We start from the raw sequence: 19,741 nt of genomic DNA, 5'->3' as shown, positions 1-19,741 counted from the left end.
GAAAAGACAATCTGAAGAATGAGAGAAAATACTTGCAAATCACATATATGATAGAGGATTGATTTATAAAGCATGTAAAGAGCTCCTACAACTCAAATAGACAAATAACCCAATCTTCATGCCTTTTATTGCACACACTGACTCGCTCTCCCTGCTTGCCTCTGCCTTGTAAATTCCTACAAATACTTTGTAACAAAATTCAGATATCATCTTCTCTTTGCTAGGATATACAACTCATTTACTACCTTTTCTGAATTTCCATGCCTCTGAGTATTTGACTTACTGGAACACACATACACACACACACACACAAACACACACACACACGCACACACCCCTTGCATCTTTTCTATTTATTTGCATGTCCATCTTTATTATTGGATTTGGGAGTTCTTTAATTATAAGATAATATAACATTCATTTCTTCATTTCTGGTGACTTGCATAGTTCATGGTTCAAATTAAGTAAGTTAGATATATTTTTGTTGACTAAGTTAAGAACAAACCATTGGACAGAAATCCCTTCTGATAATACATGAACCATCTTTAGGTATACCCTAAATATACATTAAATATTTTAAAGATTATGGGCAAATATTTGCTTTCTGGTTAGGCTCTGTGCAAAGAAGGGATTTTTAAAGCTATTTTTCTACTTGAAAATAAGCAACTGTACTCAAAATAATGCAACAAGTATCAGCAACAACCCGAACACATTGAAGTAGTTCTGACCATGACCTGGTATGAGCCATAGAATAGCCTGGGAGATGATGCAGCATACTATACACCAAAGCAAATGTCTCAGTTCTGGTAGTTTACATCATCATTCCTTAGCAGAGTGAGGAGATTTGAACTTTAGGACAGACCACGGTACAATCAAGAGACATCTCTATGGAAACCTAATTCAATCTCAAAAGCTGTCAGCAAATATGACACTAAGGGAGAAATCATAATGAAGTCATTTTTATTATTCATAACTGAACTTTCTATGTGAAGAAAATGGCTGGATGTCAAGAGTGGTGAATGAGGGAGGGGAAGCTGCAATCACCAGCTCTCAACTCAGAGTGCTTGTGTCTGAAGGGGATTTACAGTGAACCATACCAACTCAGCACTCCTTAAATGCTCAAATTCTATGTACAAGATATTTGTTAGTATACTTTATATTATGATAACATATACTTTAATTTTTAAAATGATAAGAAACATAACTTGGCCGGGTGCGGTGGCTCAAACATGTAATCCCAGCACTTTGGGAGGCCGAGGCGGGTGGATCACGAGGTCAAGAGATCGAGACCATCCTGGTCAATATGGTGAAACCCCGTCTTTACTAAAAATACAAAAAATTAGCTGGGCATGGTGGCACATGCCTGTAATCCGAGCTACTCAGGAGGCTGAGGTAGGAGAATTGCCTGAACCCAGGAGGCGGAGGTTGCAGTGAGCCGAGATCATGCCATTGCACTCCAGCCTGGGTAACAAGAGTGAAACTCCGTCTCAAAAAAAAAAAAAAAAAAAAAAAAAAAAGAAAAGAAACATTATAATGTATAAAATATATAGCCATCAATAATTCTATTACAGTAATTTTTTGATATGTTATAAAAATATGCAGTCAAAATTAGGTCAAATAAAAGAAAAAGGTTAAAAAACTGTAATAAAATATAAGAAAACTATACAGTGGATGCTTCTGGGTGTCAGATTGATATTATATCCTTTCTATAAGTTGTTGATATTTTCCAAGGATTTTAAATAATCGTATATTAATTCAAGGATTAAAGAATATGTTAATATTAAAAAACAAGCATAGGGATATCATATACTTGCCATATCCTGTCTCTGAGATTTGACAAGTGAATCTTTTCAAATTTAAGCAATATGGAAAACTCAAAACATGAACTATTGCAAGCAGTTTTTTCTTTCTTTTTTTAACTGTGCCAAACTACTAAGATGTTTCTTCTCCTCTGAGAAGCATTTTTCTGCCTCTTCTACTCCTCACTCGAACTCCAAAACCCTCCTAAATTCTGACTTAACTTCCTTTCCCGTGTAATCTCATCACAAAATTCTGTAATGTTTAATCTCTGTAACCTTTAATCTCTGTAAATTCTGTAATCTTTAATCTCTTTTGTTTAATACTGTATCTATATACAATAGTACCTGACATGTAGAATGCATAATTCAATGTTGGCTGAATATGATTGTGGCCATTAGTAATAATTACTTGAGATAGACTGTTAAAGTGTGGCCTATGTATTATTAATGAACTCAATATTTCCTGACATTATTAGTACTTAAAAAAAAATTCTGCCATACCTTAAAAGCTACCAACTTCTTTATTCTCTTTCTCACAGACTGGTCAACCACCCAGAAGAGCTGATTGGAATGGTTATATGATGATTGTTTAGCTTGATGGATAATGCTTTGTCACAAAATGTGTGATGTAATTAGCCACCATATACCATGGTTTTATACAAATTCCAGAATTTGTTAAGTTCACATCAAACTATCTTATTTACATCTTCGATGCTCACAAAACATGTTCAATGCTCACAAAACATGTTCAATGGCTCTCTAAATATTTGTTTTAATCGCATGACCTTGAGGTTGTTCAGGGCCATCCCTTCAAACCACATACAGTTTTCACATGAAAATTTTAATTTATCTGAAGCTCATATGAATTTGTACATTTAAGCCAAAATATACTAGATATTTTGGACTTTTGATTTACATCATCCTTGTACCTCTTTCACTCAAATTTTTCTGGAAGAAAAATGGTCTTAAGGTAGCTGAAAGTATGCTATATCATATAGAAATTGCTATAGCAAGTGCCTACCTCTGAAACAAAGAAATGTAATATGTGTGTGGCTTTGACTTAGATCACGGGGTCCAACCTGACCTGAGAATGGATTTTTACATGTCAGTTAAGATTCTTACCCAGTGTCAGTTAAAATTTTTATTAGTATCAGTTAACATTAGGTTCCCTTGTGAGTAAGAGTCCCCAAATCACAGTGACTTGAAAACAATAAGGTATAAGTGTATTTCCTACATACAAGCCTTGAGGCAGATGCTCATTTCCATTTCATTCTTCTCACCCCTGGAGAGACATCCTTCTAAACTGTAAATCTAACCAGCTTACTTTCCAAGTAAAAACATAAAAGGTTTCTCTCCCGACTGTCTACATGGTAACATCCTAACTACACCAGGCAATCAGGATCTTATAAATGCAGGCCTAAGCTCCCTCTGTGGCCTTGTCTCCCACTGTAGCTGCTCCCACTGGAGTCTTGGTTCTCACATCAATAGAAATTAATAGAGGTTAACACCAGGCCAAACAGAAATTTTCTCAGACTTGATGTAAATAATTTTTAACATCTCATCAAGTTTAATACCTTTAAGGCAATGAAAATAACCAAATGAATTTTGTTATTCAGTATATTTATTTGACATACTTATTGAGTGCCAGCTATATGTTGGACACTGTGCTTGTTAACATTTGTCAATAAGGGGTTAAATAAGCCTATGATGTAACTTTTTCTCAAAAGTAATATAAAACTGCTATTATGTTTGATTTTGTATATTTTATTTTAGGCTTAAACATAATTATCCCTTGGCCTCGTTTGATGTTTTTTAGTAATTTTGAGCTAGCAGGCAGTACTTGAATTTCATGTGAATAAGTTCCCCACCTGCTCCTTCCTTTTTGCTCAACTTTCCCTATTCTCATTAGCTTTGTCCTTTATGGTTTATTATGAAGCTCTTCTCTGTGTTTTATTGTCTGAATCTACATTTGACAGATGAGAATCTGAGAACCAGGAAATTTCAATATCTAGGCTAGTGATGTAAGTAGGAAGTGAAAAAGACAGGACTGAAAAATAGGCCTTCTGATTTATTTCATTAACATACAACATTCATTATATATACCACAGTGTCTTATTAAGCTTATTTGGGGATCTATTAAAGTCAGTGTTGATTGATAAAGCAAAATTTAAAATATGCAAAACATAGATGCTACTTGTTTGAATATTGTTCATGGAAGTAAAAACGGAAACATTAAGCTGACTCTATTAGACTCTGAATCAAAGATAAATTGAGAGCCAAACATTGAAACTATTTTTGGTTTTACAATTATGGAAGTTAGTATATTTAATTCTGAATACAATATGATAGTGGCACTTCGATAGTGTAGTTTACTTCTTTGGGAGATAAAACAATATGTTATTAGGTAATATTTAGGAAATACTCTGGCAATGTTAAGATACCTAAAATATCTAATTAATTACAAGTTTAATGGCAATAAAGACTGTTCATTCAGTTGTCTAATATACATGAGTAATATGTGGTAAAAAAAAAAAAAAGGCAGGTGATAAGGAATTGACCCATTCTCAGGTTAAGTAAAAAATATCTTAGTCATCTGCCAATTAAACTTGTAAGAAATCTTATTCTGCTCAAGTAAAACAGAACCATTTTAAGAGATTTCATTAATGTTGTGCTTTCAAAAGATTTCCAGAAACACAATTCTATTATAGTTTGAGAAAGTCATTTTTCCTGTCCTAAATCTTACATTATTCATGTTTGCCTACAAAGAAAAGCATTTAGGAAAAAATATAAAATTTAAGTTGAATATATTTTATTTTGCTTTATTTCTAATGTCTTTTTAGTACAATGCTTTAAAACAGTAAGTGGAGAATAGAGACGTCCTCTTTCGTAGACAACTAGTTGTTTTCCCAAGTCCAGTAGCTTCAATGGCCTTAATAACACAGAAAAATCCCAGATTCCCTTTCCAGACTTTAACGTAATTGTATTCAGCAGATTAGTCATGGCTGACCAAACTGTTTTTGACTTCTAACTCTGCCTGTGCTTTGATAAAGGAGACACCTTAACCTGATTAAGTTCATAAAATCACAACCCTCAAAATCCAGCTTGCTGATTCATGGAAGGCATCTTGTCATTTATTTGAAAGCCAGAAGAAAAAAGAAATGCCATTTCATAAAAAGGAAAGCATCATTTAATTGCTTGTCTAACGCATTTAATGGTTGAAAAGCATAAGTGAATGTTAGAGAGGGAAGTATTGTTATCACTTGTTTCAAGTAATAAATTAAAAATGGAAATGAAATGGTTTGACAAAAATGTTTAAACAAGGAGGAGGGAGGAATATCCGCATTTTAATTCTGTTCTGATTAAAGGTACTCTAGTTCTACCATGAAAAAATAATGCCATTCTTCTATCATGCCTCATTTCCAAAGGAACTCAGTAGAATATGCACGTGTTAACATCAGATTCCACAGGGTTTAATGCAGTTACGCAAAGAAGTTTTGCCAGAAGCAGGGATAAATATCACAGCCATTCATTTCACAGCACTCTCCAATCTGGCTGCAGTTTCTGTAAGCAGCACATCAGTGAATAAAAAGGAAATTAAAAGGAGGAGCAGGAAAACAGGGATTTAGGATAAAAGAGTTTTCAAAAACATTTTTGCCTTTAGAGCAAACAATGTACCATCATTATCATGAATTAAAAAAAATTCCTGCTTAGCTTATGTTGATGGAAACATTCTGAAGGCAGAGTTTTTTCAGAAAAAAAAAAAAAAAAAAAACTCACAAAACACAAAAAATTATCCTCTGAACACACATTAGTGAGGATCAAGGGGAGCTAGGGAAACATCCTTGTTTTATACAGCTGAATCCCCCGCTTCCTTAGATGATGCAGTAAGTGTTCGCATTTAGTGTGCTTTTCTGTGTTCGTGGAAAATGACAGTATTCTGGTGACTTTCTAAATTGGGTCTTTCAGCATTTATACTTTAGTACTTTTAATGCTCAATACTATATTACCCTAAAATAATTAGATATTAGAGGGTATTTATGACTCTGGTTGCAAATATGGCACACACTGATATTCTTAATAATAGCAGAGGAAAAAGCAAGAGGAAAAGTTTGATTCTAGTTTCATTCCTTGGCAAATCTGCTGCTGTGACCTCCTGTAGTTGCTGGAGATTGGACTCAAGGTGTATGACAGCTCTCCTATTGAGATGTGTCAGGTAGCCTTGGGTCCTTTTCAAGAATTAAGCTCTTGGGTAACTTGTGCAGCATTCCTGTGGCCTTATCTACAAAAATTTATGTCTGTTGACTATTTATGTCTCTTTATAAAGGGGAAATAAATGAACATTGCAAATTCATTTGTACCTATGTGCTCATTTACTTTCCTCATCAATCTTGGGAGATAGATATTCACGGCTATCTTTTTCTGTTGTTGTTTACAGAAAGGAACACTGTGTCTCAAAAACTATCTTGTACAAATTCTTAGAGCAACTGTGGGACAGAACTTAGTTATGAGCCCCAGACTCCAAAAACATCACATCCTAGCAGGCACTGTATTTAGAGTCTGTCAGCATTTGCTAATTAATCAATGTATATAAAAAGTTCAATGTTACCCCATAACTAAGGAAATACTATAGAATTGCACATAATTTAAATAAGTAAATAAACAAACAAATAAATAAATGATTTAATTAGTATTGCTTAATTCCTATAGAAAGGGTATCTCGTGATTGAAATTTACACTTAATTATGAGAAATTGGGATGGTCTTAACAACTTTAATGGTTTATTTGTGCCCATACCAGGCAGTAGAAAGGGATTTCTAGAAAGTATTTTTCATGATAGTATTTTCAACTTGGATCTAATAGACAGAATAAAAGATTTTTGTGTTACTCCTTTTCTGTGCCAGAATCTGACTCTGATATTTAATCCCAAAATGTATGTAACAATATTCTAATTTTTTCAAAAGGTTGACAAAATATCACAAATTAAGTGTGAGCTAGGCTTCTAAGATAAACTTTTCAACTTTTTTTTTACAAAACATATTGAATAATTACATAAGGATATTATTAATACCTTAAAAAGTTACCACATCATAGTAAGCTCAATGACAACCTTCATAAAATATAATTTCCGTAATTATTAAATATTATGTTAACATTTTATTTCAACTGATTAACTGGCAAAATAATTGACACTTTTTAAAAAAACTGATGATATTCTACATGGACATATCATAGAGAGAAATATATTTTTTCTATTCCCTTTCTTAGGTTCATGGTTGAAGCTCCTAAAACACAAGACTAACAAGATTTAACAAGAGATTAACAAGAAAAAAAAATACAATTTTTTTTCTTTTTTTGAGATGGAGTTTTGCTTTTGTTGTTCAAGCTGGCATGCAATGGTGTGATCTTGGCTCAGCACAACCTCTGTCTCCTTGGTTCAAGTGATTCTCCTGCCTCAGCCTCCTGAGTAGCTGGGATTACAGGCATGTGCCACCATGCCCAGCTAATTTTGTATTTTTAGTCAAAAGGGGGTTTCTCCATGTTGGTCAGGATGGTCTCAAACTCCTGACCTCAGGTGATCCGTTCAACTCCACCTCCCAAAGTGCTGGAATTACAGGCATGAGCCACCATGCCTGGCCTAAAAAAATTCAGATTTTTAAAATATAAGTTTTATGTGACATAGCATTTATAAATAAATGAAGACCAGAAGAAATGAGTAGCCCTGGGTATTTTTTTATGCTAGCTTTGATGAAACTGTTAATGGTTTTGGAGAAGCATGAGCGAATAAAAAAATATGATTTGATAGTAATAAACCAGAGGAAACAGCAAATCCTCTTTAGATTCTCCTCTGTGATGCTTTGTCTTTAGAGATAAGTGCTCCTTTACTTGGCCTGTGGGGGACATCTCTCACATAAGGATTTTATGATCTGCTTCAGAAGAAGGTCAGGAGATAGTCAGGGGAAGGTCAGAGACACTTTCCTCTTTCTGTGATTTTTTTCAAATTTCTTCAACTTAAAATACCCAGTATGACAAGGAACCATATTTTTTAGTAGCATGTTCTCAACTCCATCAATATACATATGTGAAAAAAGAGACACAGTCTCAGATAGTCATAAAATCAGTATCTTTTTCTTGTGTGAATGCCAATGTTTCATAGACAACAAAACTTCTATATTTTCATTAATATCTACAGCTAATTAGGGAATTTCACCAAATTCTTTTTTCAACTATTTATATATTATAAATAGACCTTACAAATTATGTCTGTATTTTAAAGGGAAAGGGTTGCAGGGGCTGATAAAAATTCTATTTTTCTAGGTAAAATTGTAAAGACTTCAACAATTGGGTATTCGTAATCTAGTAATAAAAATATTGATTTGGTCTATAAATAGTTTAAGGCACTCTTTCTGCTATTATTCATATACTACTTTACTTTCATGCACATTATTCTTCTGTAGTGACTCTTGAATGAAAAAACACCCACAATAAAGCACAATACCAACCTAAACAGTCTTTGGTTGGTGTTATTTTGGATTTTAACGTAGAAGTTTGGAGGAGGCAGGTTAAATCACCGCTATGGGACAGACTTGCAGGATCAGCCAGTGCATTTGCACAGGCCTCTGTGCTCAGTGCTCAGAAGTACCCCCTTCAAAACCACAATCCCCTCCATACATGCACCCCACCTTCATAACTGCACTCTCCAGCACGTGGGCTTTTATTAAGTTCTACAGTATCATCTTGATGATTTTAATTTTTATTTTATTTATTTTTTATCACATTTTACGTTTTGGGGTACATGTAAAGAACATGCAAGATTGTTGCATAGGTACACACATAACAGTGTGATTTGCTGCCTTCCTCCCCTTCACCTATATCTGACATTTCTCCCCATGCTATCTCTCCCCAATTCCCCACCCCCCACTGTCCCTCCCCCATTTCCCCCCAACAGACCCCAGTGTGTAGTGCTCCCCTCCATGTCCATGTGCTCTCATTGTTCAACACCCACCTATGAGTGAGAACATACGGTGTTTGATTTTCTGCTCCTGTGTCAGTTTGCTGAGAATGGTGGCTTCCAGATTCATCCATGTCCCTACAAAGGACACGAACTCATCATTTTTGATGGCTGTGTAATATTCCATGGTGTATATGTGCCACATTTTCCCTGTCCAGTCTATCATCAGTGGGCATTGGGTTGGTTCCAGGTCTTTGCTATTGTAAACAGTGCTGCAATGAACATTCGTGTGCACATGTCCTTATAGTAGAATGATTTATAATCCTTTGGATATATACCCAGTAATGGGATTGCTGGGTCAAATGGAATTTCTATTTCTAGGTCCTTAAGGAATCGCCACACTGTCTTCCATAATGGTTGAACTAATTTACACTGCCACCAACAGTGTAAAAGTGTTCCTATTTCTCCACATCCTCTCCAGCATCTGTTGTCTCTAGATTTTTTAATGATCGCCATTGTTTTATCTTTGAATTTGTGTTTCAAAAGTTAAGCCTGATGGAACAATGGCACGTGACTAGTAGCTCAGTGCCTCTCCTCGGGGTGGTTCCACGTTTTCCCGGATGAGTTCCTGGCCACCTGTTTTCCCTCCCATATGCTGCTTCCCTCCGTCTAAGTGGGAAGCCCAAAAACACTGCAGTCATGTGAGGTGCTCTGAGTTAAAGGGCCAGGCTCCAGGGATGGTGAAAGTCTGAGTTCACTCTGTAAGCATCCCTGTGTCCAAATGGAGCAAGGCATTAAGTGGTAAATCTAGAAAGGCTGGATGTTAAAGAAAAAGCTTTTACCCTGCTTTTTCAAACAGAGTCCTGAATTTTGTTTTTCTTTGGGCCCTGCAAATTTTGTGACTGGTGCTGGTAATTTGGAATTAACGTCAATGTATATAACTGACTGAACCCAGCAGTTCAGATGAGAGGGGAAATTCTGAGGTGCATGATATGTCAGGTGCTTACTTTAGAAAATGATTATCTAATGATAAAGATTTAAACTGCCATCTCTCTAAGTTGTTCCTTTGTCAGGCCGATGCACACTTACTAAATATCCTGAATATGAGAAGTACTTACTCAGAGTTCATGCAGTATGTCTTGCTGGTGGATGTACAGATTCCTTAGGCAGTGCCCAAACTGCTGTCAGACACAGGAAAACAGGTGCAGCAATCAGAGACTCACAGTTGTATTTTAGAAAATGGCATATATAATTCATAAGAAAGAATTACTCGTGTTAACTTAGAACACAATGATAGAATTAGTAATATCATTTTCTTCACATTACAATAATCATTTTCAAGGTGATTTACTCAGTATTCATAGTTTGTGAAGCATGAAATGAAATGTTTTTCTAAAGTTGTTAGTTATTTAATCAGACTTAAAGATTACAATGAAGTGCGCCCATAAATGACTTTTTCTAATTTAATCACAGGTGTTTAATTCTATATATATCAATATAATAACTAAAACGAACTTCTCAAAACTTAGAACGGATGCGTGGGCAGAATGTAGAATGTACTAGATAGGTAAAAGGACAACACGTTTCATAAAATGCACCGAGGTCATTTTCTCTGTCTACCTAGACTACTTTCCCTTACGTTTCTTTTTTCAAAGTGACAATATGCTGCCTTCCTATCTTTTAAAAATTTCAATTGTTTTTAATTTTTATGAGTACATAATAGTCGTATGTATTTAAGGGGTTTGCAAAATATTTTGATGTAAGTGTACAATGTGTTATGCTCAAATTAGGGTATCTGGATACCCATCACCTAAAACATTTATCATGTTTTTGTGTTGGGGACATTCCAAACTTGCTCTGGTTATTTTTAAATATACAACAAATTATTGTTAACTGTAGTCACTCTACTGTGCTACCAAACTCTACATCTTATTGTTACAATCTGACTGAATTATTGTACCCATTAACTAACCCTCTCTTTCTCCCCCACTCTCCACTACCCTTACCAGCCTCTGCTAATCATCATTCTACTTTCTACCTTCATGAAATAATTTAAGATCCCACATATGAATGAGAACATGTGTATTTGTCTTTCTGTGGCTGGCTTATTTCACTTGACATAAGTCCTCCAGTTCCATCCATGTTATTGCAAAGGATATCTTTCTACTTTATGGCTGAATAATATTTCATTTTGTATATGTTCCACTTGTTCTTATCTATTCATTGGTGATTAACACATATATATTTCATATGTTGACTATTCTCAATAGTGCTGCAATAAGCATGGGAGTACAGATATCTCTTAATATACTGAATTTCTTTCTTTTGGATCTACATATCCAGCAGTGGCATTGCTGGATCATGTGGTAGTTCTATTTTTAGTTTTTTGAGGATTCTTCATACTGTTTTTCATAATGTCTATACCAATTTACATTCCTACCAACAGTGTACGAGTTTTACTTTATCCACATCTTTGTCAGCATTTGTTATTTTCTCTTTTTGATAAAAGTCATTTTAACTTGAGTGAAATGATATCTCATTGTGGTTTTGACTTGCATTTCTCTGATGATTAGCTATGTTGAGGATATTTGTTATATATGCCTATTGGCAAAGAGACAGCCTATAGAATGGGAGAAAGTATTTGCAAACTATTCAACTGAAAATAATCTATAAGGAACTCAATAACCAGAATATGAAAGGAACTCAAAAACTCAATAGCAAAAAAAAAAAAAAAAAAAAAAACCTGATTAAAAAATAGGAAAAAGATCTGAGTAGACAATTCTCAAAGAAGAAATGCCCATTCTAAGAGCTAGATTAAATATAATTTTTACCAATGAAAGCTCTTTGAAACTTTTTTCCCAGGTCTCAAGGAAACTTTTGTTCACCTCTCTCTATCATAGCACTTTTTAGATTTTTGCTAATTCTTTCTAGAAGAATGACATTGAATCTTTTATTCAAAATTCTCTCTTCTCTCAGACTCAAAAAATCATGAGCTCATTATGACCAGGACAGGAGTATTCATGGCACCATCCTGATGGTTCTCAGGTGTTAAGTGTGTCTTTAAACTATGTAACTAGTTACAGGTGCTACGCAGTCTACTCTATACATTCTCCTGACCACCCTTTGCTATTATATGAAACCAATAACATTTGATAAATAAAAGGAATCTTCCCTGTGTATAACATCCAGTAGTTGTAGGGCAGGCTCGATTGAACAGTCTTACATGACTACAGTAGACCACAGCTGGCAATGGCTTCATTAGAATAATACAAATATCACAAACTTCCCAGTAGGGCAGTATTGGTTTTGTTTTTGTTTTTGTTTTTGTTTTCTGTGAGTTTCAACACGTGTCTAGGGCTACAACCTTTTTCTGACTCTGCAATGTGACAAGTATGAAAGATGGAGACCATAGGTAAATATGAGAGTTATCCTGGCTTGCACTTATGTACCAAATAGCAATCATTATCTACTATAGCAGCCCATAAACAAAGAACATGATCAATTACAAGAATGCCCTGCACTCAAGAAAGCTCATTTCATTGTGATGCCTATTTCAGTGGGAAAGCTTTGACTGCCTTTCATTTTCTTTTGTTGGTATTGTTTAAATGTTTCCTAAGGCAAATTTTGTAATTTATACTTTTCTATCAGATTAATTATTTTATTTACTTGTATGCATAGAAGTCTCTTAAATGCTCCTTTTTCCTGATTTCTGAAGTTATCCATTTGCTTTTTCTTTGTTTTTCTCTTCTTATTCTTCCATGGCACTCTCTCTCTCTCTCTCTCTCTCTCTCTCTCTCTCTCTATATATATATATATATATATATATGTGTGTGTGTGTGTGTGTGTGTGTGTGTGTGTGTGTATTTCAGTAATTGGGTTCAAAATAAAAGATGATTTTAAAAATAAAGTTTTTCATTTTTTGTAGCCCTGCTATTTTTTACTAAGTCTTAAATCTTCATTAGTATTTCATACTTTGTGGAAGGAATTTTTTTTTTTTTTTTGTGGGGAGTGGTTTCCTGCAGTAAATGCATACCTGTCATCTTGAATTTCATTTTTTTATGATTCAGAAAATATTGTATGTTTGGTAATCTATATTCCAAAATATTTCTGTTTCTTAACGTGAATAGAGGGATAGCAAAACATATTCTTATTTTCCATAAAAATAAAATTACCCTGGGTTAACTTGCAAGTTTTATTTCCACGGAAACTAGATGCTGATAGATTGTTAACCATATTACTAGGCAAAATTGCCTATAATAAGAATAAATCAGGAGGGATGCACTGTATCTGGTTTGGGAGGACTGCTTTTAACAGTCAGGAGAAATAAGACATTTTCTTTAAAATGATTTTGGTCTCTTAACAGTTACTACTTCTTTTAATGCAACAGACACATGACACATTGTCCTATAGTTTAAAATATTTTAAACTGTATATATATTATATATTAAATATTTTAAATTATGTATATATAAATATTTTATAAAATATATTTCACAACTATAATAAATATACAAAATGTATGTAATTAAAATATATAAATATAGATTATAGGAAAGATAATTTTTAAAAGTTTTACCAAAATCCAAATAAATATATAATTATGCAACCTGTTTGTTTAGAAAAACATTTTGTATTATTTTTAGCTTTTCCTTAGCTTTGCTTGCTGTATTTGACATTTTTAAATAATACTGCCCTTATTGCATAGAAGTGTTCTCAGTCACTTAAAATGTTACTTATATAAATTAATTAGTGTGACATTTAATGATTCAAGTCTAAAAATTATCTGGCATTATTCACATTTTGCATATTACATTTGGGCCTTGAAACATTTACAGGAATGAGAAAATTACCCTTGAAGTGGTTGAAAATTTTGACCTATGTCATCCAAAAAGTGAGTAAATCTGAAATGGTTTTAAGCAAAGTCATTTCAAACAGAATATGGCAATTAACCCATTGATACGAAGAATGGGTCACAAAACATTTCCATATAGGGTGCTCCAATTCATTTTTGATTGTACAAGATCTTGTTTGTTGTTTATTTTTTATTATTTCAATGCAGAGTAAACTTATTTAACTTGTGTAACAGTGATGATATATTATGTCTCCATATTTGAAGTAAACATGGAAAAAGAATGTGGAGGCTTAAAAATTTGAGTATTTTACAACCGATAATAATGGAAGTTCATAAAATTATTAAATAGGCAAAATTATACATGGAAAGCTATTTGAGGCTTTTGTTTAGTGGGCCTGAGATAATGGATCAAATGTGGTACCTCATACCATCCAGTGAGAAGCCTGGATATATGTAACAAATCTTCAAAGTTCTGTGATCTTTAAATACATTCCTTTACTATCCAGTCTTAGAATCTAATCAGCAGACATGGACTTGTACTAGTTAGAAAATTTTGTTTTCTACTTTTAATGTATGGCCCCTGAGGGCTGAGAGGCAAATACCTGCTTCCATAAGATACCTAAAAATTTGGTGGAACTGGAAAAGCCTTATAATTCTGTTTGCTCTTATCGCGAATGGATGGTAATTGAATACAACACTCTCTGATTTAGTAAGAAGGAAGGGGTTAGTTTGTCAGCTTCAATTTGCCATTAAGAAAGCATCTGCAACTGTAGTCATAGTTACTGCTTTCAGCTGGTGTCTGCTATGCTTTTACTGAAAATATAGAGATTAAGTACTTCGCTCCTCCTCCATTGTACTTTCCGCACTTCTTTCATCCACTCTCGTCAAAATTTTTAAAAATTTTCCATTACCATTAGCATAAATATCTAGTTTTACATAGTATAAAAGGACACGCTGTCCTCTGTCAAGCTCTTCAGAAACTTGTCTTTTCTCTTTGTAATTTTATGCTATACAATATTGAAGGTATCACTCTCTCTCTTGCTTCTATGCCTTTGACCATGCTTGTCCCTCTAATTGAAATGCCCTTATATCATAACTAGTAATATTTTATTATTTTTGCAAATTCCAGTCTATCCCTTACATTTCAATTTAAATTCCACCTTTTGTAGGCTCACTACTCCTATATTCATTTTTATATTTTATATTTACATATATTGTGGCACAAATTATTTATTATGAATTTTTTTAATATTCAACTAATACTCTCCTAGGAGAACAAGAGATAAGTTTTATATTTATGGATTTTAAAGCAGTATCTGGTGTACAGTAGGTGATGAATAAATATTTTTAAACAAATAAACAAATAATAGATTGAAGTTTTAATAAGCTGTAGCAGCTTATCAAAGGCTGCTAAAGACTCCCATATTACATAACCATTAAAAATATAATTGGTACATGTAATTATCTTTGTTTCAAATATATGAATTACGTACACACACCTTTGTGGAAAATCAGCTTTGTCTGTTTTTCATACTATTTTTATTTAATAGTAAAACCAAAATATTATTGTAGGACTGTTGCTTGTTCATTAATAACAGACTTGAGTGCTGGTTTCCTTTACATACATAAAGACTTATATTTCTGGATGATACAAAAATGGCACAAATAGACAGATGCAAGCAATGCTTTTGGGGTTAAAGTTTAGACCAGTTCCGTTCAGATTTTTCTGCTTTTCTATATAGATACATTCTAGAATCTTCTTAAGCAACTCCATGATGAAAGATTGTTTTTGACTACTTCTCTGTCTTTCATGAACACCTTTAGTAATGTTGCAGAGTAAGCCCTCGAGTCACATTGACTTGTGTTCAGTGATTTTTCTGGTTTTAATCTTGGAGTTAGGAAAGAATGATATTGATATACTAAAACACTGTCATGATAGTCGGGTAACATAATGAAAACTATCACTTATTAATCTAATAGAACACTGACTAATAGCTTTGTCACGGAATGACCAAATTATTTATTCTGCTGTTTGTATGTATGTTTACATGTCCATATGGGAGAAAACCACATTTTCTTTGGGGTCTGCCTAACTACAAATAAAAGAGTTAAAACAGGGGGTTCTCAGATGAGCTTTATGATCAACCACAAACAGCACCACCCAATTTATATATGAAGTGTTCAAAGCTGCTCAAGAAAGACAGATGGATAGACAGCCTGGGTAGGTTCTCTGCAGATTATCTGCCTTTATTTTCCTGAGTTCAAAAAGACTATCTTGAAACAAATATGTGTCTGTAAACTACTATCTTGGTTCCAATCCCCCCTTTACTTCTTTCGTTATCTCCAGTTTGATGGTTATGAGGTTGGACCCAGAGCCCTCCCAGGCCAGGCCCTACATCTCTGCTCCTCCGGGGTGGTCCCATTCTGGAGAAGAAGAAAGGGGGTCTAGTACATTGGAATTGAGGACCCATGGCCCTAGTCCATTTCTGGAATCTACTTGTTTGTCAAGAAGTTTTTCCTGTTTGGAAAGTTTGACCCAACTCTTTTGGGTACACCACCTTTTGTCCCAAGCATCTGCCAGAGGACCAGTCAGCCTATCACACATTGACTAAGCCACATACAGTCAGATCCCAGTTACAAAAGCATCCCCTGAGGCCACAGAAAAATCAACCACTGGATTTTTTTCTGCTTCCCTTGGGAGTCAGAGGTCACCTGTGAATCTGCCTGCACCTTATCACTGATGTGCAGTGATTTCTGCAAATCAGGAGAACCTCTGCAGGACAATCCTACTTCCTAAGATTTAAAAGTACAATAAAGCCCATGCTTTACATTAAAAAGAAGAATTAACAATGCAAAAGTGAAAAAATTAAAAACTAAAATTAAAAAATGCACTTAAAGGCATTTCTCTGTCTCTGACTTTTCTAATCATTAATAAATCAATTAAACATTATACTAAGTTTATAGCAATAACTTTCTGAACCTATTGTTTTAAGTCAGTATAAGTATAAATATTCTTTATTACATCCTAACTTAAATAGAAGATCTTAGACACACTCCATATTAAGTGGTGCTAAACATGTCTGATGTTGAGTAGGCAGGATGATAGTTGTGGCATTTCTGTTTTCCAAAAACATTCATCAATTAGAGACATAGATATAATTTATTTTAATGTACTCATTTAAAAGTATTGCACATATTCCTAAAGTGAAGGAAAATGGCATATTCTTTACTGTATCAAGGAAGGATATCCCTTTTGTGATTTGATAATAAGTTTAAACTACATAGATTGCAATAAAAAATTACATCATTCTTACATTATAAAGTGTTGTGAAAATACACTTTGTGGTTATTATTTCAAATGAAGGATCTACCTTAATGGAAAAAAATTTCTTAACCATTTTGATAACTTAGTACATTTAATGACAAATTTATCTGAAGTTCTAAACACAGTTAGAAATAAGGAAATATCTTTAATTTAGGTATAAAGATACTACTGTTCTTAAATTTTGATGACTGAGTTATAAAATAATATGAAATTTAAATGAAATATATATTTAAGTATTTAATCCATCTGAAGTTAATTTTAGTGTAAGGTGTCAGGAAGGAGTCCAGTTTCTACTTTCTGCACATGGCTAGCCAGTTTTCCCAACACCGTTTATTAAACAGGAAATCCTTTCCCCATTGCTTGTTTTTCTCATGTTTGTCAAAGATCGGATGGTTGTATATACGTTGTCTTGCCTCCGAGGCCTCTGTTCTGTTCCATTGGTCTAGATCTCTGTTTTGGTACCAGTACCATTTTGTTTTGATTACTGTAGCCTTGTAGTATAGTTAGAAATCAGGTAGGGTGATGCCTCCCGCTTTGTTCTTTTTGCTTAGAATTGACTTGGCTATGCGGGCTCTCTTTTGGTTCCATATGAAGTTTAAGGTGTGTTTTTTTTTTTTTTTTTTTTTTTTTTTCCAGTTCTGTGAAGAAGGTCATTGGTAGTTTGATGGGGATAGCATTGAATCTGTAAAACTAAAATGCCCATCGATGATAGACTGGACAGGGAAAATGTGGCACATATACATCATGGAATATTATGCAACCATCAAAAACGATGAATTTGTTTCCTTTGTAGGGACATGGATGAACCTGGAAACCATCATTCTCAGCAAACTGACACAAGAGCAGAAAATCAAACACTGCATGTTCTCACTCATAGGCAGGTGTTGAACAATGAGAACACATGGACACAGGGAGGGGAGCACTACACACTGGGGTCTGTTGGGGGGAAATAGGAGAGAAACAGTGTGGGGTGGGGAGTTAGGGAGAGATAGCATGGGGAGAAATGCCAGATATAGGTGAAGGGGAGGAAGGCAGCAAATCACACTGCCATGTGTGTACCTATGCAACAATCTTGCCTGTTCTTCACATGTACCCCAAAACCGAAAATGCAATTAAAATAAACAAATAAATATATATTTAAAATATGTTTTGAAATTCAAAATAAAATGCTTGACAATGTAAATAATTTACAATTATGCTTATTATTAACAAATGATTGCTGCATTTTAAATAATCTTTATATGTGTTTGTTAAACCATACTTACACTGTTTAAACTGATCATATTTGTATTTTGTTTTCCTTCTTCTGCCAGCTCCTTCAGGGTGGAAGGAATACCTTTACTTGGGGCATGTCAATTCGTTTTTCTCACTTCAGATTCATCTTTATGACTTCTTGAGGACAGATCTAATTCTAAAGTAACCAGAAACCTGACCGTCTCAGAGCAGCAAATCCCTCAACCTTGGAGCACAAATGATCGCTGATAACAGTCTGCATAAAATCATCTTCCTCTGTCTGACAGCCATGGGCAGAGCCTTGGGGGTACAAAAAGCCACAGCCTTAAATCTCTCCACACAGAAATTACCGTGAAGATAAAATAAATAGATGAAAAGGACTAAACAAGAAGCCAACAAAAAATAAAAACCAAGCCAACTCACCTTGTTTCACTGTGGAAATAAAGCATTCCCAGATGTGAGACCAAGAAAATTAATATTAAGCAATTAAATCTGTAAATTATAAACTGATTTATCATTTGAGAAGGTTAAAGTATAGAGAGACGAGGTACCTCTAGCCAGAATTACACATCATTGCAAAATATTTAGAAAAAAAAAAAACTGAATGACCAGAGGAACACTGCAGCAATGAACAGTCTTAGGATGAATGCTGTGTTTTGTAGAGAGAACGTTTGCCATCTTGTGTGTAGTCTCAAAGCCATACTGAGATGATAGCATTGTTGTCAATTGCTTGAAAAATTTTTGCATTCAATCCATCCCCTTATATTGGTTGGAAGAGAAGGGAAGTCAGTTCTTACTGATTATTTCTCACTGAACGTCTAATATTTGCACTGTCACTTCCATTCAGGGTAATGATATGTGCTGTTATTTGCACAGATGGTCCCGTGAGTTTTGAGACCACAGCAAGCAGTTTCTTGCAGGAATCCACAAAAGAAAAATGTAAGAATTCTCAAGACATTGATTTTTTTTCCTTCTAAAACAAAATAGTTTTCTAATAAAAAATGGATTTGATTTTGAAACAAATTTAAAAACAACTACAGAATAACAATGAAAAAGCATCGGTGTGGTCAAATCAATGAGAAAGGGATCAGAAATTTTTAACGAAGATCATTTGAAATCATTAACAACCAAGAAGTCAAATACAGTGAAATGTACACTAAGCCTTTGTGTTGAACATCATTTGTTCTCTTAATTAAAAAGTCATTTGTAATTTGTATTTAGCATATAACAGTTTTTATAGCCAAACAGCATTTTCAGTTTATTTTTCTAAATAAATGTGTTGTTGGTATTATTTGTAGTTGCTTATTTAATTTGGTTTTCATTACCAAAAAAACAAGCTTCTTTTTGTTTATTGGCAAGCTTTTGTCATATTAATTCAGAACTAATGGAAGATTGATATTTCAAATATTTTTGTAGTATAAAATTATGCTTTCTGTTTTCTAAGCTCTGAAAAACACGATATATTTTTCACTATGACTTACCTGTGAAGGGCTATTTTAATACTATAGTTATAGTACTATTAGGAATTAATGTTAATACAAGGGAACATTGCTAGAAAGCAGAAAGCTTGGGTATTGCACCAG

At 34.0% G+C, this 19,741-nt stretch overlaps 1 protein-coding gene across 1 annotated transcript in view; it reads left to right on the top strand.

Moving 5' to 3' along the window:
- PRR16 (proline rich 16) overlaps window positions 1–19,414 on the top strand; it is a 280,167-nt gene extending 260,753 nt beyond the window's left edge. The window contains exon 3 of the transcript XR_012512813.1: window positions 18,239–19,414. The gene's annotated coding sequence lies outside the window, so the exon portion shown is untranslated. The remainder of the gene's footprint in view (window positions 1–18,238) is intronic.
- Window positions 19,415–19,741: the final 327 nt, after the last annotated feature.

The sequence above is a fragment of the Saimiri boliviensis genome, chromosome 1, assembly GCF_048565385.1.
Source record: "Saimiri boliviensis isolate mSaiBol1 chromosome 1, mSaiBol1.pri, whole genome shotgun sequence".
Classification (NCBI taxonomy): Eukaryota; Metazoa; Chordata; class Mammalia; order Primates; family Cebidae; genus Saimiri; species Saimiri boliviensis.
The sequence above is the reverse complement of the archived record's forward strand: the minus strand, read 5'-3'. Positions and strand labels throughout refer to the sequence as shown.